Raw genomic sequence first — 24,258 nt, 5'->3', positions numbered from 1 at the left:
AGCTCAAGTTTTATATACACTTCTTCATCTGATTTATTTCACCATAAACATTCTAATAAATTCAAGAATCCAGTCGCCTGCTTATTATATTAAAAAATGATGTGAGAGGAAATGACCTGAAATGTATTTATTCTACCCTGAACCTAACCTTTGAATCTAATCTTTTCACCACTTTTTTAGAAATGAAATGATCATATATATGGACTCTTTTCAAAGTGACTTTAGATGTTGCTTTCATGATTCTACATTTCATCCTTATCGCTCTCAAAAAAAGGGGAGATGGTTCTGTTTTAATCCTGTCAGATCAAAGTACAGCTTATGACATCATGAACCACACGTTTTTGCTGAATGGTCTTAACTCTTGAGTGGTTGTCAAAGCCACTGAACATTTCATCCATTTCAGTCCATTAAAATAGAACGTCTTAAGTTGCCATTCCGAGCTTCTTGTTATACATTGCAAAATTTACATCTGGAGTTCCGCAAGGTTCTATTTTGGGCACCATTATATTTCCCATCTTAAAGTTGCCTCCTCTACTTATTCAATTTCTTTCAGCATTTGCTGTTGGCAGTTGCCATAGCAACTTATACTCCTCCTGCTTAACTTATCTTAATGGTGTGACCATTGCTCACGCCTCTAGTGTTCATGTCCTCCTTTATCATATCCATGAGCTTCAGTGCTTGCCATCCTCATCTTCCTTAGCACAGAACTTGCATTTCTAACATTCCTTTTCCAACGTGTTCTCAGTTTTATGTCTCCACACCTCCAAACCACCTGAGCCTGGCCTCTCAAACTTTATCATCCAATGCATTCTGCACTCTTCTTTGCTTTCACTAAAGATCACTATAAGGTCAGCAAACATCATCGTCCCTAACCTTGTCTGTCAGTCTGGCCATAACAATGGCCAATAGGCAGGGCCTGGGACCTCACCCCTGATGTTCTTCTACTCTCTCCTTGATACCCTCCGGCGCTCCTACAGCAGGCCTCAAACATGTTCTGCACAACCCTCAGATACTTCTGTGATGCCCCTGACTTGAAAAGACGGATCAGCGAAAGGTAGAATAATTAAATAAATAAGAAAAAAAAACGAAATTATCTGAGTTAGGAGCAAACTTTTATGAGTCGAGAAAATCCCTTTGAGCTCATGGCGATATGTTTTGTGAGCACTTACTTCGGATGATAAACAACTTTTTCCTTGCACATCAATATTTATCTTTTACAAACAGGCAATGAATTGCAGCGTTATGCTTCATATTGTTTTACTAAAGATGATGAAGTCACAGGACAAGAAATCAATACTTGATTGGACTCTTCTGCGACAGCAGAGATCCACGCTCTCGGGCACCGGGTCCGATATTGTGGAAGTGTCCCGAGACGCCACAATTTGTGTCGCGGTGCTCTGTGCTGTGGGTGATTATATTCATCCAGCAGCCAGTTGCCTGAGGGGAGAAGGAGGGAATGTAATTTAGACTCTCATAATGCCTGCTCCACTGAGCACTCCCCCGGATAGGTATAATATCTTACACATCGCCCCCTTTTTCTTTACATCCCTCCTTTCTCCTCTGGTTTCTTTCCTCCTGCCTCAGTCCTCATACATCCTGAGCCTCATGCTGATATTTGCTCTCCTCATCATGAATACAGAGCAGCGATGGCGCAGAGGTGCTGCTGTGCCCAGGGTATTTGAACATGCATGCGTGCAGAATACTCAAAAACATACAAGTACTCGACTCTATCATTCTTTCCTGTTCCCCACTTTCTTCCCTCTAATGAAAATGCAGGGCGTCCGCTGCCCATCTCTTTCCTGTGGAGTTCTTTCTCCCATGAAAGCAGCTCTACAGTGTCACCTCCCATGGGGAATTAAAGGTTGACTGTCATGCTTCTGCTTATCGCCGTGCGATTACCTGCTGCAGCTCTCCATGGCTGCTTTCATGCCCACTCTTCTCCTCTCACCTCACTTCCCTCACCTCCTTTTACCAAGGATTTTCATCCCTCCCATTTGTTTTCCATTGCAGTCTGTTCTGCCTAGCGACAGCACTGGAGACATACTTTGCATTGGACAGTGCTAGTATGTCAAGAGATTCCCTGGATTCTCATTGGTGAAGAGGCCCAATATACCCGGCGTGCCGGTTGGCCTTGAGGCACACATTCACTAGGCTCCCAGTCTTGCTTGCTGCTGTGTGACTACTGCAGTTTATCGTCACTAACTCAATAACATCTTCTAATTTTCAGCACACCTGGCTTCTGGTTAAGTCAACTCCAGCTGTGCGTGACTCATTTGCATGTACAAAGTCAAATAGCAGTAATATGAGGTCATAATGTTTATATCAACAGAGACACTCTCCTTCCACTCTTCCATTTCCTTAAATATTTACCTTGTACTGTCCGTGCTTTGATTGTTGAGGTCCAAGCCAGGCTGAACCTCCCTCCTTTGATCTGCCCTGGGGCATCCAACCAGTTCGGCATTTCTGTTGCACCTCAACACGACACCTCCAAGTGTGCTGGCTAGCTACCAGAGCCACCTCAATAAAGTGCAGTGGTTTGACTCGAAGTGGTAATAGGGGTATACCACCACTATGTCCTGTCAATAAGGAACGGTCCTTACAACCTGGAGAGAAAGGAGTTCTTTCAATCATACCTTGCACTTTCGGTCGATAGTCAAAAGTGTGGATTGGAATAAGGCCTGCACAATTCGGAGGAAAATAAGAATCCCGATGTTTTAGTGAAGAACTGATATCACGATTCTCTGCCATGTTTTTTTTTCCTCATGAAAAATGAAGTTTATTGCCCACATAAACCATGACAAAACAAAGTTGCAGCACCAAACATATAACGTTCCGAATGTCACACTCGGATCGGCAGCCTGCCGCTGAGGAACCAGTGGTCTCACTTTCATGAGCCCAGAAAACTCTGTGCGCGGTCAAGTGCTGGCGCTTTACATGAATCCAAAATACAGTCACACAACTGAATGTGAGCCTATTTTTGGAACAAGTTCCATTTGGGACTGCTTGTTGGGCAGATTCTCGTAACTAGTTCCCGGTTTGCCATCCATATTTCTTCAATTTCAATCCTGTTGTCAAGCTATCGAATCATTACCACATTCACGTCACGAGTGAAACACGTGACTACAAGGCGCTTTGTCATTGGCTGAAGGTAAAGTCATGAGCGTCGTGGGAACTCAGAAAGTAGTAGCTTACAGTGTCGCTTGGGGGCGTAAAAGTCAGGAAAGTAGCAAGAGCAATGCAAATCCAGTCAGTTTGTAAATTAAATGCGAATCAAAGTGAACTGAAAATTAAATCCGACAAGGGTGAATCGAAATCTTTTTTTTTACCATTTTTCGTGCAGGCAATTGGAATCTGGATGGTAGTACTTGTAGTCTTTATTATATGTCTTTATTTATCTATCTGTTGGTCTTACACTTCTTCCTTCTGTAAATGCAGACAAGAACCAAAGCCAAATGGTTGGTTGCACCAGAAGTGCCCTACTCCCGTAATAGAGTCGCGCCTGGCACCCAATTACACAGTGAGAGTTTTAAATTGGAGCGTCTCTGCCGCCGCTGGACTTCAAATTATGCTTTCGTCGGAACCCAGGGGAAAGACACTTGGACTCCACCTGGGATAGCTTCAACATTCAAGGTACCCTCCTGTTCAGAGTGAACCATCGACAAGACAACCACAAAATCCAATTTAAAATGCTCAACATGGCCCATTACGGTAGTATCCAAAACTTTCTTTCTGCCCTTCTCAACTTATGGAGGATTTCCAGAGAGATCTTTCTCAACAACGGTAATCTACGGTACTGGTTACTGGCTTTCAGGACCAGAGCCACGCAGTGTTGACAAGCAGAAACTGACACCTGATTTTCTGAATCTGAAGTGATGGCGACACACAGCCAGCTGAAAATCTGAATGGATCTTTGGCCTCTGTTTGGTGAAGTAATCGCACACAATAAACTGTTGGAGAAATAATTTGTGCCAAATTGTAATTAAAACATTGAAGCGTCTTTGCGACCTTGACTCACTGATTTATGAAAATGACTGAAATACAAGGTTAAGTTTGAGACTGGAGCTGCTGCCAAACACAGTTAACAACTCACCAAATCATCTCTTGTTTCTGAGCTGAACCAGACCTGGAAACTAACTTCAGGGGTTAGTGACTTGCACACACATTATGACCTGTTTACTCAACAAGTCTAGCAAAAATATCCTTACATTATTGCCATTAAGTTGTGGCAGTTTGCCAGGATTTAGAAAAATATAATGGACCTATTTTTAATAAATCATAAATGCTTTGCTCCAATTTTATATTCATCGTGCATCTCATTTATTTATCTTCTTCCTATTGCCAAATGGGGGAGCTGGAGCCTGTCCCAGCCACTTAGGGCAAAAGGCAGGAGGCACCTTGAATAGGTTACCAGCCAGCTGCAGGGCGCATATTCAATCGCACACCAGCAAATAACTTAAAGACACAGCCTCTGTGTATGGTTTTTTTTGCACTGTAGGAGGAAACCAGAGCGCCGGAGGAAAGAAGCCCAAGGAGAACAAACAAATTTCACTCACACATACAGAGATGATGCAAGGCGCACACGAGTGGAGAGTGAAAGTGCAACCCCACAGTTCAAACAAGGGAAGGTCTTGATCCAAATGCAGGCTTGCGAAGCTACGCCAAAAGGTAACTAAGAATAAAATGGCATTCATTTGAATTCAACCTTTAAGAAGCCAAAGAAAGGACAAATAATGGCAAGATGAGATGAGAGGGGTCAAAAAGCTTGACACAAATCAGGACCAAGAAAATGTTAATGGAACAGAGACGTATATACCGACGTCTTGATTTTGAACGATGGTTTTTAGGTAATGTCAGCTTGTGTTGGCGTCATCCATCACAGCCGAGGACGACTCCTCTTTGTTATCAATCTCTCTTGCCACATATATCATTCCGGTGAGGCTTCTCCGACATAAACAGGAAGATTAATTAAGATGGAAATATAATGAAGTCTTACTCTTTATTGAAACCCTGCAGCTCAGCGCATCAATACGTCATCAATTTGTATCAATATTCTGCTTCCACTTGACTTGCCTGAACCTGCACCTGTGGCTGTAATAATCTGGCTTCCCTCCAGCTTTCCTCCCTCATCGTTTCCCTGCTATATAAACAGTGTCAGAATAGGTTAACAGCAAGTCTGCGCGCCCTCCAACAGTGCTCCCGCGGCTTTAGTCAGTGATGTCACCCAAGTTTGTTCCGACTCTCTCACTCTTTGCCACTTACCTGTTGCAATGTTAATTCTTTACTCATCTCATTCCAGAATGCTGCGCCGATGGTTTTTAACACGACCGTTCAGACATCCCAGTTTGACAGCTGTTGCAGACAGATCCACCCCTGAGATTCAATGATAGTCCCCAGATGAGGAGATGTGTAATTTCTCTCATCACTTCAAGTATCCTTACATTAAAACCGTACTCATAATCTCCTTCTAATGTGGACCTGCAGCAGCAGCAGAGCGGTGGCAGAGCTTTGGATGCTTTTATGCAGCATAGTGTCGGCCATGAGAGTCCACTTCTTTCTCTGTTCTTCTCCTTCAGGCCATAATGTTGTGAAGACCGTAGCTCAGAAAATTAGAGTTTATCCTGGTTATGTCTGGATAGCACAACGCCAAAGAAGGACCTCTCACTTCCACTGTGAATCTCATTTCAAAACTCACCCGGTGAGAAACAAACTTAATGAAGCACTTAATGAGAAGGCCCTTTATGGAGATTTAGGAGGTTTCCTGATGAAAAATGGAGCTAAATGTATAGGTGAAGATTTGAGGTTTTCAAGCTGTGAACACAAACAGAACGGGCTCAGGTCCCGGACTTCAGTTCTTGCGGAGAGGTGAGTTTTGTCCCGGATTTCTCTGGCAGATGCGCAGCAGGGGTGCCATTGTTTGCCAGAGCCAAGTCTGAGTAAGATAGGTTGGGTCCCATTCGTCCCCCGCGGGTCAGCCTCGCACCTCTGCACCTCAGGCGATGTCCATTTAGTTCTTCTCAGCTGGCGATGCAAAGTTGTTTTTGAAAGTTGACGTCAGTCGAGATCAGAAATCTTTTTACTGTATACGTAGTTTCCTGCATGTCGCGCCGTGTCACCTGAGGCGAGACGCTCACCCTCCCACGCGGTGAGGTGCAGCTCTCCAGGCAGGATCAAGTCCGCGGGCAAAACCCGGGTCACTTGAGGTCACATGCAAGACTTCTGAGCCGAATGCACTTTGTCTCAAGACAGAGTCCGCAGTGTGAAAAGCCCCTTGCGCTGTTTCGGGCCTAGCTGTGATCTGAAGATTGGTTTGATGAAGCAACTGTGTTCCTGAGGTTTTAAAGGAAAGTCTTTGCGTTAAATTGACCAGATCAGACCAATGATCTTTGCTTTGACTTTGCGGGTCTCTGTGATGGCAAATCCAGGTCCAGTACACCCCTAGTGGCTGTCGTGTCCCAGTTCTCAGCTGCGCATTCATCATTCCTGCTGAACATTTTGCTTTTCCACACATGTGAAAACAACCAAGTGAAGCCCTTAAACACGTCCCTTTAACTGTTGATTCAAATTTAAATATACATACATACTAGCCCTGCGCGATAAAAAATTGCGAGTTTGATTCACCCTTGTGTCCGATTTAATTTTCAATTCATACATTTGCATTTAGTTTACAAACCAACTGCATCACAAATGCTACTTTCCTTTGTGACTTTTATGCTCCAAAGCAGCGCTGCAAACTGCTGCTTTCTGAGCTCCCACGATGCTCATGAGTTCATGTGTGTTTCATTCGTGACGTGAACGCGGTAGTGATTGGATAGGCTCTGAGACAGGCTGGAAACTGAAGAAATATGGAACACAAACTGGGAACTAGTTACGAAAATCAGCCCACCAAACGGTCTCAAAAGGAACTTGTTCCGAAAAAAAGGCTCGCATTCGGTGGTGTGACTGTATTTTGGATTCAAACCAGAGACGACGTGTTTTTCACTTGTCGCAGCAAGGTAACACCACAAATCTTTATCACCACCTCAAACGTCATACGTTTGGTGCTGCAGCTTTGTTTTTGTCATGGTTTATGTGTGCAATGAACTTCGTATTTCATGAGGGAAAAAAATCATGGCAGAGAATGGTGATATCAATTCTTAGCTAAAAAAATTGTGCAGGCCTAATACATACCATAATAACTAGACACCTCATGAAAAAACACCTTCAAAATTTGGAACTACAAATCCATATACCCACTTATGCCAGTATCCTTGTATCTTTCTCTTATCTTAAAACTGTCTTAATAGGCAATGAGGTATAAGCATGACCCAGCTGCGGTGGTCCAACATGCATGTGTCCTTGTGCATGTGTGCGTGTGCACTCGCTGGGGAACAGAGCATTCCGCACTTATAAATCACTTTGGCCCCATTACACCAGACATCTCTCAGCCGTATTTCAAATTCTAGACACACATGTACCGCGTTGTCTAGACAGAGACGCGCACACTCTGAGATTTTATTTTTTTTCTTTCGGTCCCTCCGAGGGATGTCACAGAGGCTTAGAGATGCTTCCCAAAACATATTTATCTTGTCACATGGTTTAACCACTCGGAGTAAATAATAAGGCTATTTCTCAAGCGCAGGAAGGAAATTAGCATAAAGCAGGCGTTCAAATTTGGAAATTTGTTCACTATCCCCAAGATGAAGTGTCCAAACTCCTGTCACCAAGAAAAGACCTTATTTGCATGATCAAGCGAAACATGAGTTTCACCTTTAACTTAAACTGTTGAGCCGTAGTTCTGTTACGTCATATATGGGAAGACGGAGAATGACAGACCCACGTCAACTTTCCTCTGGTAACTTTTGGTGTTTCATTATCAACCATCATCACTGTTAAATAAACAGCCAAAATAGGTTGTGGGTCCCACACGAATTTAGCCTTGACTCACATTCTTCATTTGCAAAGATTCATGAAGAGTTTTCCTTCAGACTGAAGGACACAGGAAACGGAATACAATGATACAGATTATATTTAATGAGAGCAACCACCGACATCACCTTTTGGATTATTGTCCCATCATGTTTTTCTGCTATGGAATAACCTGCCGAAGTTTGATTCAAGTGACTTAGCAGTGTATTACTCAGTTATTAGTGTCTTGTTAAACCAAAAGTTCACTTTAAACAATTTTTCATCTGCACAAATCACATGTTTGCATCACATTGAAGCTTATTTTTGCAATTCATAATACAACATAACATCGCATCAATAACATAACAACAAACATAAAAATACCAGACAGCTAACTAGAACTGAGGGGGCATATACTTCTACATAGAATCCCCAGGAACAGAGCTACGTACAGAACACTATTGGGCAACAAGCTCCTGAAGACCGGAGTGAGGAGAAGAAAAGCAGAAAACCAGATTGAGAATGAGAAAGCAACCTATTAATATTAATCAAAGCAGCCGGTGCGAGCGACTTCTTAACAGTGAATATGGACACTGATTCAATCAAAACCTGTTTTTACTGGAAACGCACCACCTTTGATCACGGCGTTGACTTGGCCAGCTGTTTGTGGAGTCACCTCGGTCTGCCGCAGCTTCTCAGCGAACACCGTGACCGACATGACAACTGTACCACTGAAGTCTGGACAGCCACTGTCCAAAGCCCCTGTGCATTATTAATTCCCTCCCATCGGCAGCACCTCTTCATGCCGCTCCAAAAGACAGCCATCAATCAAGTCTGCACCATCTGGATGGGGTCTGTGACAAGAATACACAAACTCTAAAGTGAGGACGGGGGAGTCAGATTAGCCAGCCGACTTGGGAACTCAAAGTTAAAGGAGGGTAAGCTACAAAGAGCAATTTGCAGCACAACTTTTGACTTCAGATGCAATAAATGTATCAGTGACCTGAAGCCTTTCTGTGCAGTGACTGATCATATCCGGAGCACTGCTGGTACATTAGAACACGGTTAGTTAATGACATCTAAACCTCATTTAGAGCAGAGGGATAACCATCTCTGAGACAAGGAAACGATCCGTGTGCCGACAAAACATCGACTGTCATGCAGGAAAAACAACCAGCGGATTCTCAGAAAACACTGGACATGTACCTCATCAAAGAAGGAACATCCCATCGAAGCTTTTAACTCCAGTGCTCAATTAGTCAAACCCAATGGCATCACCCTCGGCGCTCTGGTTAGCCTCAGAACATCCAAACATGCTTTCGGTGGGTTTGCACAGGCTCCCAACGATGGAGCCAAATCATTAGCCGCTGTGGTTGATGAAAGCACTTTGCATTAGCTGACCTGAACTCCTTTTTTTTTTGGTCCGTAAAAGCAACAATGGAGACAGAAAAGTGCCCGAAAAATGTTCACTTTAGTTCTATAAATAAAGGGTAGACACATCCAATAAACAAATGTGCACTGTGCTACTTCTTGGTCTGAGAGTCCGGAAAGGTGAAAAGCTCGTTCTTTGAGGAGCATTTTTCGCTGTACATTAATAAATGTATCGGTGATGGTCGTAGGTGTCGACTGAGAAGACGATAATAATGGCAAATAATAAAAAGAAAATGCATGGAAATGCCAGCCAATCACGATGAGTATGTTGTCAGACCAGGAAGTATAGAAGAAGAAAGTAGACATATGCTTGGCAAATGACCATCGAATCCTCCGTTTCCAGTTTCATTTACTCATTACTCACTGTCACGCAGTGTTAGCCGTCGCCAAATCGGATTCCACCAGAGAATTTCTGAGAAACTAAAATGAAACTTTTAGCCATTGAATTATTAGAATAGCTTAATTTGTTGCTGTACACTTTGAAGTATTGGTCCGTTTTTACACATGAAAGTCATATTTAACAGCCACATATTTGCAACAGGTTCAATGGGAAGAGTATGTTTGCAGAGACTGTGGAAAGAAAAAAAGAAAGAAGATTTAGCACTTAAACTACAAACATCCAACACAGACTCGGAGTAGAAGAAGCGCTCCTCTATATTGAAAGAGAATGGCGATGATCAAGATGCCTCCTGGAGTGAACCTCTTTGGAGACAATGGCAAGGTTGTTAGGATTCCTCCATAATAGCTTGAGGTCACTTCAGTAGAGAGGGAATCCAAGTCTATTTGCCTAAAGTGGAACTCAACTTCTGCTAGCTGGAAACCAGATGGCTCAATCTGCTGCGTTAACTAGCATCGGACCTCCAGTTTTAGTTTAACGTTCTTTTAATACCTAAGAATTTTTGGCAGATATTGATCTGTCCAATAAAATAACTGAAGTATGAAATGGTGCACATGTCCTTGCAAATAAAGACAAGACTGACAATGAGCGTTAGCTGCCTCCGAGTAGTTCTGTGATCTTTAGCAACAACAGAAAGTGGCCTCAAGGTGAAAACCAAAAAAAAAGACATTTATTTTCTTGCAGCTTGTAAAGCTTACGAGACACCAACAACAACAGGCAGAGAAATGTTAATGTCTTCTCTTTCTACAATCCAAGGCAGGCTGTTGTTTGCCCCCACAGAGTCGAGATCAGACGCACTGAAGTCAGACTGCTGGAATGTTCTTTTCTATTCCTCATCTGATGAGCTAACAGCGACGTGACAGAGGAATCACAACACCAGCACGCGAAGCAAAGACTAGAAACCTCTCTCTGGTACACACCAACATTGTGTGTCACATCACTGGCATCAGCAGTTAGTGTCATTGCCTCGAGGTTAAAGCAGATAAGAGAGGATTAGCATTCATTACAGCATAAAGCCATGATACCCAACACAGACACACATGGGAGAAAGACCAGCCCTCCTTTCTTTGTAGCTGCTGCTCTTCCAACAGTTTCAAGACTATCCATCGTAAAAGAATTAACTCTAATAAAATAAGTAATCCTACAACTACAGATGTGGAAAATCCTCTGACAGGGGGCTTAATGAACAGAAAAACGATTGAGAAATAGAAGATAAATTCGTTCTCCTCGGAGCATTTGATTAAAGTTGTCACTGCTATGATTAAGTAGTATGAGGAGTAATGCTGCGGGGGAGCAGCTCTTCATTTAAGCAGGGGAAAAAAACGATTTGGAGATGTGCGGTCTCAGACCTACTGAAGATCATTGTATGTATTCATAGAAGTGTACGGAACGTTACTTCTGAAAAGTAATTCATTTGCACTTCTCTCAAAATGTCATTGAGTTAGCAACTTAATAACTTTGAATAAATCCACAATAAAACTCACTATTTACCAGGCAACAATGGCATCAGTGAAAAAAAAAAGAGAGAGAAATTTGTCCGAAGTTAGTTTTACTTTTACAATTGCAGAATTCATAATTTGAAAAAAATAAAATATTAATTTAAAAAATAGAATTCAGCACGCAATCAAATCAACAAACAACTTCCATTACTCAAGAATTGTGTTATTTTATGGCAAAAAAAGAAGCATCCAAACTACGTATTGAACCTAGGCTGTAATGTTAGCTTAGCAACATTTACAGAGGTGTCGAAACTATAGCAATCTAATCTAGATGCTGTGTTTCACAGTGTTTATAAAGATGACCTTGGAGAGCAGTGGCCCATGCAAGTGAATACAGCTTCATAAATCCTCATGGAACCACCACGTAAATTTAGTCATCCGTTCCTTTACCCCTTCCATTTCACTTTCAGTTTCTCCTATTAATTCCACCACATCACAGCGACAGCATGTTCTCTTGAACATACCTGGTGATCATTCTACTGCACTAAATTCTGTTTCGATCACATTTTTTTTTACATTTTTAAATCCAATATGAGCTGCTTGTCCTTCTCTGATAGTAGAGCTAACATAAGACATATCTGGTCAGTGATGACAACGTCTTTTTGGCCACAAGTTTTGTGGAAGTGTGAGACATACTTCATTAGAATAGTGCTACTCACAACTTCAAGTAGAGTAATGGTCCATTCAGTTTGTGTTTAGAGCAGGGAAATTCCCATCTACGACCCAGTGATGTCACCCAATGTAGGATTTCCCAATTGAATAGCCTTCACCACCCCAAGTATGCAATCCAAGATGGCCTCCCTATATGTAAACATAAAGTTGAAGTTTTGAATCAATGAAATACACCAAACGAAAAAACACATTCTGCAAATTGGTGTTTCCTCTTCACCCCGCGGGTTTTGTATTTGCAAAAGGACTGAGAAGAAGTAGTTAAAATCCGGAAGTGTGGGAACAACTTTCCGACTATGATGCCTAAACTCGACTTGCATGTTGCTTCTGCTTCAACTTCTGGTTTCTTAGGTCACTGGGACACAGCATTAGTAATGTCAACACATCCTCACTCAAAGATGTGACGGGGAAGGCTGCCATTGTCTTCGTTACAGGACAGAGACGTCCACTTTCCAGGTAAAAGAGGCAGGAAAAAGCCGCGGAGATGAAAGATCAATGGAGGTGAAGAGGAGAGTGCAGGGCAGGGTGGAATGAGAGGAAAGAAAGGTAAGTTAAGATGCTCAGGTTTACATTGAGAATGACTGAAAAGAACAAATGAGTAGATCGGAGGGCCACAGCTTGTTTGGGGAAGTTTGGAGACCAAAGCCACGGGCAGATGGTTTGGTGGAAAGTCAATGTTGGACCAAGAATGGAGGCAGCAGGGATGAGGTTCATGGATGTGGAGAATCAGGATGCTTGAGATACTGCCGCTGACTTGCAGTGCCAGCCCCAGATCGCAGATGCAGGAAGACAAATCAGTTATAAACATATTTAAAAAATAAAGTGGCAAGAAGATAAACTCATCTCATCCAGAGACATGTTGAAAAGAGTAACAGAGAGGCAGGAAAACAGTGAAAGAGATGGACGGAGACAGACATTTATAGGTTAAGGATATATTTTGTTAGTGTGATACATCACCGAGAAGACCGTGTCATGGTGTGTCTTAATTCCCTCCCACACACACACACGCTGCGCGTCAGAGCAGAAGGCCATCACCCCTCCCTCGCCACGTCGCGCCTTCCGGCTGCACACTCATCCACATCGATTCACATTGATCAAAGTCAGCTTGTACCACTTTAGCGAGGAGAAGGGGAACTGAAGAATGACTTGCTGGGACACTTGTTTCTAATCACGTCGCTCTGCGGCCATAATTCCTGCAGAAAATCCAATCAAAAAGTGGCAAAATTATAAAAACAATATTGAGCAAATTACTCAACGATATTTGTTTTGACATTCAAATTGAATTTTCACTGTCGTTGCGACTGTAAATCCAGTGCGGGCCGGTGACCGACAGCATCCTGTCGGCAGACACAACAAGCCTCAGCTGTTGTGTGTTCCTCTGATGGCTAACTCTGATAGCCACGTAATCCGGTTAAAGCCTTTTTGAAGAATCACAAAAGAAGCTTTGCACGTTAAAGCGATATTACAGACATTCCTCACCCTCACGTGCGCCCAGCAGACGTGGAACATGAACTGCCACTCTGGCACTGACTGGTGTTATTACTTTTTCCCTCCACATTTTCCCCGTCTTCATCCGTCTGTCACTTGTCCATGTTACACCATTAAAGTCTGCGCAGTCATCCATCACTCTTTCCTCTGTTCCAGCGCTCCACAGTCACTTTTGCTCCATAATCTGCTTGTTGACGCCGCCCGGCTGTCTGCCTGTCTCCGCAGAGTTGTCTAATGTCATCCTGACGCAATCGCAGATGTAGCCACATGACAGGTGTAATATTACTAAGATTCCATCTGAAGATAATGAAAATATGGAAGCAGCCTTCGGGTCAATGATAAACGTTTCTGTGAATTACTATTCATCAAACAAACACTCCCAGCCCCCTTTGTTCATTAAAAATGTTGTTCCTTAACTTGGTGATTTGTTCATTTCTCAGCGTCTGTTTATGTTGTCCTCCCAGCCAGTGAGACATATCCGAGCAGGGACAAACAAGAGGGGGGTTCTGTGTTCCTCTCATAGGCGTGATGAATACTGCACTCCTGTGTTTGCGGCTGATGGCTCTTACGGACCAGATTTAATGAACCTCTCATCCAACTCTGATTATTTTCTAATTAAAGGAGTGAGTGATGGAAACAATGAGTGAATTTATGAATGTCTTCATTCCTTCCGGGGGAAAATGTCTAACAACAACGTGATGACAGACAGTCCCCCGCTGAAGTCAGGTGGTTTTAGCAAACATAGGAAATGTTGTTGCTTCATAATCCATTCGGATGGGTTCTTGACTTTAAAGTTCGGAAAAGACGCTCAAGCTTTCTTATCGCTGGAGTCTGGATGCGTTGCGTTTCCTGGCCTCAGCTGCTGAGACGGCGAGCGTGAGCTCCCCATCAAGGGCAGGAAGTACTGCGAAATGTTATTTGAGTAGACGCAACAGAAGTGCGCATGGTGGTTTTGTCCAGTTTAAAAGTGTAGTGAAGTATAGCCAGTCGCAGTTCGAACTAAATAACGTCACGCAACTGAAGCGGCTAATATACAAGAATATTCTGATACATTTTGGAGCATCATAAATTGAAGTGCATTCTGTGATTATGAATAACCAGATGAGAAATATGAGACATCTTCATTTCACCTCGACAGTAACATCAGAGGACGATATATCAGTTACACGCCTCTTCGTATTACAGACGTGGCGTGTAAAAACTACCATCGCTATAATATTGTGTTTCGCCATAATGAGAGCGAAATTTAAGGCAAAATAAACACTGTTATGGACAATTATGATTAGATTTATTTGCTATGATTCAGTTGGGCTGTGAGTGAGCAAGTTTGATCTGTGTTTCAGGATAAAAGCGAATAAAATCGTCATGAACTGCTTCCATACCTGCGAAATAACAATGCCCTTTCCCCTCAAAAAAGTCAATTATTACAGATTATGGTCGTATTTGTTGAGAGAAATATAGGCAACTGCCAACCAAATAAATTATTTACGTGAAGTACTGACACTCAACACTGTATTTAGATACAGTTGATAGGCGTTCTGTTGCTCTTCACCTCTGGCTTCTGGCTTGTTGGACTCCGGAAGCAGCTGCCGGGTAACAAGTGGAATCATGGTGTGCAGCTGTGAGGCAACCATTCAGATGCGGGAAGGGTTGGGCGAGACCATGGAAAAGAAGTTTTAGTTGGCCTCAGAGAGATTCTAGCCCACCACACGATGGATCCAGGGAGGGGAAACAAGGGCAGGTAAGAGACTTTGCAGTGGTGATGGACATTGTTGGCAAGCAGGAGAAATACTTTGAGGACCTCCTACACTGACTGCTCTCCACTGAGGAGGCAGAGTCAGAGGACTGTGAGGCAGGTCAGCTAGTTAAAAAGCTCCTCAGAGGTCGCGCCCCTGGCGAGGATGAGATCTGACTGAGGATCGGGAAGAAGAGAGTCGGGGCTTCTGTGCCTCCATTGGTGTCCCTGGATAGACGATGGATTACTATACCATAAGGAAACACATTTATTTCTAAACATCACCACGTCTCAATGCTCTGACTGGGTTTCTAAAGGCGTTTAGGAACTCCAATAACACTTTAAATAGAGATGAGTTTCGGCTATGTGGCACCGCTTGATGTAGAGCCAAATCAAAGCAGTATATTAAAATAATAACTTATGATAAATACAGTTAATGATGCGGCTGAAAAACCCGATTAGTCGGGTAGTGCATTGGAATCGAAAGAAACGGTGCGAGAGGACGAGTAGAGGGATTCCAGCGGTGATAGTGGAGCTCAGCAGAACTGATGATCAAAGCATTTTAGCGGTGCGTTTTATGTAACCCTGCTTGTTACGACCCGAGTGCAGCACTTGAACTTACTTCAGTAACACATGTAAAGTCCTCATCAAAATGATCTTTAAACAATGGATTTCCTTTTGTTCTATCATTTCATTATAAAAAGCAAGATGTTTTCTCAGTGTAAAACAGGAGGTATTATTTTTATTTTGTCAACAAGCAACTGATTAAAGTGACCTAGATTTAAAAGTTCAACATCGCACTTAAGCGAAACACAAATGTGATTTGTTCACAGCCACAGTGATTACAGGTAAAGCAAAGAGACGCTACCCTCAGCCTTGAGATTCAGCAGTACAAAAAGCTTGGTTAAACTACAGAGAATATCTCATGTAAATATGTTATCTCTGAATATTTACAGCCTGTTTGTAACCGCCCTCTAAAGAGTGATGCAGCACATTCACGTGAGACGGCCGACAAGTGTTGGGGATGAGAGCAGAAGCTGCGGAACATTCATTCACTCCGAATTATTTGCCAGTTTCTCCTTGTCGGTGGCTTGGCAGCTGCATATGTCTTTGACTCCTGTCTGCTTGATTCCCTCTTCTCCTTCCCGGTCACATTCTCTGCTTCCTCTGAGACGCTTCAACATGGCCAGGTGTGGCGTCAAATTGACAACAAAAGCCATGTTGGATCTCCTCATTACGGAGTGAGTTTTGCCTCTGCTGCCTTTGGACATGTTGAGGTGCTAAGCAAACAAGGCTCTGCAGCGTTTTTTGCTCAACATCAAGGTAACTAAAATATATATTTTTTGGATATTGAAAGCCATGTTTGCCTTTATGAAGCACCATTTGGTGTAAAATTAAACAAGACAATTGTCACTGAACACGACCACAGTGTCCCATGAGCTCCCCTTCTACACCAGCAGCTCTATTTTTAATACAGAGTGTTAGCATTGCTGCCCACACACATGTTCTCTATTTCATCTTATATCTCTTTGACAGTCGAGTTTGGAGACCTTGTATTGATTTTTCTGCCACAGGAACTACACTTAAATATATTTATATTCAACTATATCAATTCCACGAGCTCTTAAAATCAACAGCAAAACAAAACGTTTTTTGGCAAATACCACAATAAAGACACAGTTTATTTATGTTGCTTTACTTTTTTGACAAATATTGTACTCGAAAAAATGTCGCTGAGACAATAGGAAAACAGTGTAATATGAATAAGGCACAAATGAAGAAAAGCAACTTCAGCGTAACACTGTTAGCGGAAATCTTATTTTTCAGCCTCACAGGTGAAAAAAATATTTTCAAGTTCCGATAGAGCATCTCGTTCTCTTTGGTCTTCCCATGTTTACAATCACTTGTAACACTTGCTAGCCGGTAGCCATGCTATGGTAGCGCTAGCTAACAACTGGCACTGCTGCGGCTGCTGTGAGCAGGGTTCTTCAGTCTGGAGTAGAAGGCGGAGAGAAGATAGTGCGGACGCGGAAAACACATTAAGTGGCGCTGGATGCTTTACATGGTACTATCCCATTCCCTTTTTTCAACACAGGATTGATTTATTTGTTTAAATTCACCTCAATTTCAACTGATGTCTTCAGTCAGTTCTATTCTTCACAGGTGGGACGTCATAGAGACGTGGTGAAAACGATGGCAGATGACAGTTCATGACACATTTTCAATCAAACGTATGCACAATAAAACAATGTTTACTGTGTTCGCCTGTTGACTGACAGTTTGGAATCTCTGGACGAATCAGGATGAAAAGCTTTTTTCCATCTCGCCCGCACTGTATTGTCAAGCGTAACTTTGCGTTATCGTGACGTGACATTCAAATGACAGGAGATCAGCTCAAAGTAAAATTGCGTCTTTACCAATAATCTTTCACTTAACATTAAATTATCTTAACAGCAAACCATATCACCCAAACGAATAAGCAACCGTGTTGAATAAAGTTAAATGTTGCCATGGTAACCCATCACACTAGTAAGCATAACAGTTCTAACAACATCCGTTGTTAGTCTCAGTTTTATAAAAAAAGTAGTGTCATTGCAAAGTTTGAAATATTTTCTGTGTTGTGCACACAGAGTCTGGCGATCTCCTGTTTGCAGGAGGTGAAGGCAGATCTTCTCAGCATCCACAGGCACAAGGTTCTATTTTAGGACACATTTCTTTTCTATCATTCCACTGCTACTGGGATGACACACACATATCTGCCGAGGGATTCGCAAGGCGATTGTTTTAGCCTGTGTTGATGATGTCACCAGTCGACTGGCTCAAATTCCCTGCGGCTGAACCAGTCAAAAGAATAAGTTGACGTCCTTGATGATTTAATGAGAGCCAGTTCTTAGAAAAGCATGAATAAAAAAATGGAAGAAGGAAAGCGTATTGTGTTACATTCCCCTCATCATTTTCATTCATGGCTTCCATGGAACTCAATGGCGAGCCACGTGATCGGCACGTTTACCCCATTTGACGGCCAGTTAATCCACTAACAGACCATCTCCGCAAGAACCAGGTCATTTAACAGCACAGAGAGTGTGTGTGAGAGAGAGTCGATGCTGCTTAAACAGACGGCAAAGTGTGCAACAATGCTTAAAACAATTATTTCACATCGACAGACAGGTGACTCACAGAGTGGCAGAGTTTTAACTTCATAAGTGCATGAAGCGCCTTGGATTCAGATGTTTAGCCCTGCTCCCGACGGACTCGGTCCAGGTTGCCCAAGTATCAGCAGAGAGACAGAAAGATGGATAATTCAGTGGGGGAGCATGACAGGCTAACAGGGATATATTGGGCCATAACTGATTAGCTATTCGCTTCACAACAGCAGGAACAGCAGGAGCTGCAATAGCGGTGGGACATTACAACTCAGCATGCAGGGATTCGCTTTTACCTCTGGACTGCTAAAACAACCAGAATCCTTCAGCACTGTCTGACACAAACAGATGAGTCACTTCGGTAGGCTGGGGCAGAATTTTTATGTTCGGCTAATAATGCGTGGAAAGGGAGTAAATGAAGGGTGACAAAGCATTGGTGGCAGTGGCCGCTTCCTAAATGCCCTTGTATGTATTTCTGGCTCCAACGTTGTGTCGTGTCTCCATGCTGAGGCAGCAGGTTAAGAGATGGATGTGAATGTGCATGTGTTGTCCATGCTGAGGCAGCGCATCCACAGATGGATGTAGAAGTGGTCGCCTCTCTGAGGGCACAGAGACATTTAGAGGAGACACCGCAGCTACTGACCAGTAGCGTCCCGCAAACTTTGTTGTCATGTCAAAGTCACTGTTGTTTTCAGTGGAAGTATCACAGGGGTTTCCACTACGTAGAATATATTAGCCTTAAAATGTGATGCTATTGTACAGTGGACAATTCATCTTATGAATGCCATAAATTCCGGGCTATAGAGTACAACAGAATATTAGCCACACCCAGTAAATTGAAGAAGGAAAACAGATCTTGTTCATGCATAAGCCGCAGCGGTCTATAAGCCACGGATGCAGTGGTGCTATATGCTCCGTAGAAAGGTCAGTGGGGCTTAAAAATTCATGAGGATCACTTCTAAACTAGTTTTGAAAACAGGTTGCAGCACTGAAACTGACTCATGAAACAAACTAGGCAGTGTTCTAAACTTGCATCATCAACTCCTGACATCTTTTATTGACCTTAAAGTACTCAAAATGCACTGTATTCGGCCATGTGTCCAAAGTTCCGACACCACAGCCGGTCTCAGCTGCTGCTTCTCGTCTCCGGTCCTCCAGAAGGTCGGCTCTGTGGGTGGACCCGCGACAACACGGGACGAAAACAACGCATTTTGAGCGCTTTAGGGTCAATAAATGCCTATGATGACATCAGTTTGATGTGAGGAGACTCGATATTTTGGCTCTTTAGCCTGTAAAAACCCATATATTAGCTGCATAATTACACAAACCACAAGGTTCAGAGAGAGAAAAAAGTAGTGGCTTATAGTCGGGAAAATGCGATACATCTACTGATACCCAATTTGGGTGACTGGACTCTCCTCTTCCTCTCACTCATATTTGGATGACGACTCCATCATCTCACGGCACCAATAGCTTCAGTAGCCCAGCTAACATTGTCAGTTCCAGGACACTGTGATCACCCATTGGCATCCCATCTACTGCAGAGGTCAGGATCACAAGATAAGTTTCTCAAGAGGGTGAGAACTGCTCTGTCTGCATCAGTCCGGTGCTCATGGCTTCTGCAGTGGTCATAATGAGTTGGTGCAGCCAGTCAGTAGAGCAGCTGAGGTTGTGTTTTGGGATACCTTTCTTTGAACACAATTTGAAGTCGGAAATAGAAATAAAATTGTAAAAAAAAAAAAAAAACATTTCAGCAGCCCTGACACAGGCTTTTTATTTTTATATTTTTTAAGGATTCATTGCAAAAGGACTGGAGACAAAGTATTCATAGCAGTCTTTGTTGCTCTGATGTAACAAAGACCAGCAGTAGAAGAGTTTTCTTGGATCTATATTTGAAGTCAATACATGAAAGAATAACATTGAGCTATGTTTATGTACTCTATGCAATTCTGGGAGTCAGACGACACCTCCAAGTTAAGGACTTTTTTGAAAGTAGCCATTAGCGTGGTGATAGAGAGAGAGGCCAGACTCTGTGGTGGTGGTGAATAAGGAGGTGATGAGGAAAGGGTGGAATGATCAAGATAGGCTGAGGTGGTAGGAGTCTCTCTTGCTCATGCAACCCTCCATGAGAGATGCTGACAGAAAAAGAATCTTGCAAAACTCTAAACTGAACCGTCCACTTCGCCTCCTCTGGTTCCCAACTCATGCAGAAGCTCCACACAGAACAACTTACTGACACCAGTGTGGCTGTTTTTCAGTTATGAACCACCTCTTATGAGGACAGGGAATTGACAAGAGAAGACACGATAAAGACAGGAAATTGATTCCCCTCACTCGCAAACAAAACAACAATTTGAGAGGCTCTTTATCACAATCAGCTTCAAAATACTATTTCGATTAGAGTTTCTCTCAAAATCTCCAGTCAAAGCACCGCTTTTAAATAAATTTGAGCAAACGTGTGACTCACTCGTCCTCGCAGAACGTCGCTGGAAGACGAGTGGTGCCCATCAGCCACAATTATTACCTAATAGTTCTCTACAGGCCGACAAGTGAGAGACTTATGATGAGAAGGGGGGGAAAAATGATAAAAACCACAAGGCTTGAAATGGAAATGAAAGTGTCTGGGATCCTCTTTGGAGAAGAGGGAGAGAAGGGGAGGATGTTGGGGTTGAGTAGAGACGGATTAACAGAGGTAATGAGAGAAGAGGATGAGAGTGAAGAGCATGACAGTGGAATACAGATACGGAGCAGATTAACACCGCTGGAGTACGTTTCTCTTTCAAAGAGTTCTTATCCGCTGTGTCACATCCCTCTGAGAACCAAGACACACTCTCACACACACACCACCGTTACCTGCTTCCTAAAGGGCTCTCAGCTCAGCACACATCCAGCTGCTGTGATATACTTCTCTCCAGCCATTTTAAAGACACCATCTAATACACAGAAATACTGACACATACAGCACACTATATATATGTACTGCCCTCAGTGTGCGTTTCATTAAACGTTCATCTCTGGCTACAGTATATGAATTGCATGTGTGTGTTTGTGTAGGAGTGTGTGCGCAAACCCGTTCAAATCATTTAATTTCAACTTTTATTATTTTGCTGCCTCTGGCCTATTAAAAAAAAAAAAGAAAAGTCATAATTCTTCAGAGTAATTTTTAATTAAAATGTGTCCCACACTCTCACCAACCGAAGGTGAGTAAACACACACTCTCGTGCCTCATTTGCAGCGTGTGCTCAACTTAAACTGTGCAAATATGCACGTGTGTGTGCTCAGCTTCAAGAGGGGGTGTGTGAGCGGTTAAACAATCAGAACTAAGTGCAGTCTCCAGCTCCCCTTTCATGCCCGCGAGTCATACTGATAACTGCCTTTTACTGGAGTTTCATTGGACTCCACGCTGTATGGAGCATGTGCTCTGCACATATGGAAGCTGAATCTTTCAAAGTACACTCTAGTACTACTAAAGCACGCTTCCATGCACATCTGAAGAGCTGAAATGGCTCTTCAGATTGTTGAGCGGATTGTTTAAGATGTAGAATTGTGTTTGGTTTAATGTAATTCCACCAGCGACTGACTATAACAAGAGTTGAACTGATATTACTAGTATTTCATGACAACACTATCACACTGTCTAAATGACGGGTACAATGTACAATGTGTACAGTGTTATTACTGCTATTATGAATAATCTGGTTCAGTGTCAGTAAATAAATAAAAAGGGCCCAATAGGCTCAAACTATTTAAACTGCAGGCTGAAGAGAAACTATTTTTTAGCATTTTCAAACTGCCATTGCTAAATAAGTGTGTATTAAATCACAGTAATGTCCATTGTCAGGGTCCTGTTCCTCATAAGATACCAAAGTTTTACCCCCATTTTAATGAACTTGCATTTAAACCTTTCATTACACTGGCTTACGTCTGCAGCAAAATTATTTCAGCCGATGATCTCTGCATTGTGACTTGACCCATTTATAACAACTTTAATTGATATACATTCTAAGCTATATTTTAACTTACTTTGTAACTTTGCATAGATATTGAGGCAAAAAAATGATAATACTGCCTTTTTATTTAGCTCAATTCAGAAAAATAACTATAAATAGGTCCTTTAAAGTTTTAAATTCAAGATTAAATTCATTTACATCAATAGACAAAATAACATTGGAACGTTGACAAGCATGTTGCTCGGACAGCCTCACTCTTACTGTACGCTGTTGTACTGTACTGCAACGGTTTGTTTGCATTCTCCTATAAATGTTTAAATACCGAGATAGCGCCTGTACCAAGGTCGTCTCGTAAAGGTTTTATGGGCTACACATAAACTTAAAATTCCAGTCTGCAATTGAGTCAGCGTGAAAATGACTTCCCCCAGTGAGACTTTAACAGGAGCAACAACATAAACGGACCATGAACGAAATGCAATAAACTACGGTAAAGGTCAGGCTACTGGATCTCAAATGAATTTTGAAATAGCTTTTAGATTTGGAGAAAAAACCTTTTTATTTTAAAACGTTTTATTACATAGGTGTTCAGGTAGATGTTTAAAATGTTTTTTTTGTGAATATTTATGTTTTAGGAAAATATTTTCCTTGAATTAACAACTATTTTTTTTCTGAGAATTTCACGTTGCCACGTGAATGATTATTCCTAGTTCAACAAGTAGTCATTTATGTAAATAGATATTGTGTTTCTTAAAGTGTCTGTGTCACATGAACTCAACAATTTGAACTTGGAACGTGACACAGCCGTACGGAAAACTCCCACGTGCTTTGACTCGAATCATCAACAATGACAGGTTTGTCGCTTCAGAAAAGGTTTGGAGTAAAAAAAAAATCAAGTGAAGAGTAAAATTGACGTGATGAATAGAAAGTTGCCACACACTAAAATCACTGTCCACCAGATGAGCAATTTGAGAAAAGCACCGCTCCAGAGTGAACAATGTGGCCATTTTGTTTTGGGGATGAAACAACCGCAGTGAGAATATTGCCTGTGAGAACAAAGCGAAACATAATAAATCCTCTGGGTCGTAAGTGTGGGGTCTGTCACCTCTTTGTGATTCTCCCTCTGCCGGAGTCGGAGTTTCACTGGATTTAAATGACAGGTGATATCACTCAGCGGCGTTAGCCACACTCCCCTCTGTGGATTTACACAGTCTGGCTGGTCGCCGTGTGAGCGCGGATACACGGATGAGAGGCGGACGAGGCTCTAAAATGTCCACAGCTGCCTGCAGCAAGATAACCACTGTGTCTCATGGTGCATGAGTAAGTCCCAGTCTTTGACAACGTTGCAGGAGTGGGCAACGGTTGAGGGCTTTGGCAAGATTGATGCTTTGTGAAACAAGCTTTCTGAGCGGAAAGCGTGGTGGATGTCGGCGAAAGGGAGAATATCCAAGCACATCCTCGGATTCTGAGTTTCCCAAACTTTCCCACGCGTGAGGGCTACGTGGTTAAAACATCAGTGTTTCAAGAAGTTTGATCTTCTCGCTCGAAATAAGGCTTTTTGTTTTCATATTTCATGTAACGTATTTATTTGTATTTTTTGACAGGTACTTGCTGACCTTTGACCAAGGCATTAATATGTCTTTTGGACTAAACATTGAGGAAAAAAATGACATGTTTTGTACATTTTTAAATGTAAGTTTTAAAATGAGCTATTCATATAACAATAACATATCGGGTACCAAATTTAAGTTGATATTATTAACATATTTTTTACGCTGATTTATTTATTTATTTTAATTTCCACTCACAAGCACTTATTTTGTCTCCCTCATATTGGATGTTTTGGTTATGAAATCACATTGTGTAATGTGGCACCAGGAAGTGGTGAACTGCGTCATATGTATATTCATGTGACTCATCTGTGATTTGCACCAATTTATTTTTTTTTCTCAGTAATTAACTGTGTGAAATTCACATTTTAATGTATATTCTCATCGTGAAACTGCTTCACGTGATGTTGCATTTCCCTCTTTTGTTTGGCACAGAAACACAATTCCATTGTCGA

At 42.3% G+C, this 24,258-nt stretch overlaps 1 protein-coding gene across 14 annotated transcripts in view; it reads right to left on the bottom strand.

Moving 5' to 3' along the window:
- LOC128763662 (muscleblind-like protein 1) overlaps positions 1–24,258 on the bottom strand; it is a 73,420-nt gene that overhangs the window by 23,607 nt on the left and 25,555 nt on the right. The window lies entirely within an intron of this gene.

Source organism: Synchiropus splendidus, chromosome 8 (assembly GCF_027744825.2).
Source record: "Synchiropus splendidus isolate RoL2022-P1 chromosome 8, RoL_Sspl_1.0, whole genome shotgun sequence".
NCBI classification, from domain to species: domain Eukaryota; kingdom Metazoa; phylum Chordata; class Actinopteri; order Syngnathiformes; family Callionymidae; genus Synchiropus; species Synchiropus splendidus.
The sequence above is the reverse complement of the archived record's forward strand: the minus strand, read 5'-3'. Positions and strand labels throughout refer to the sequence as shown.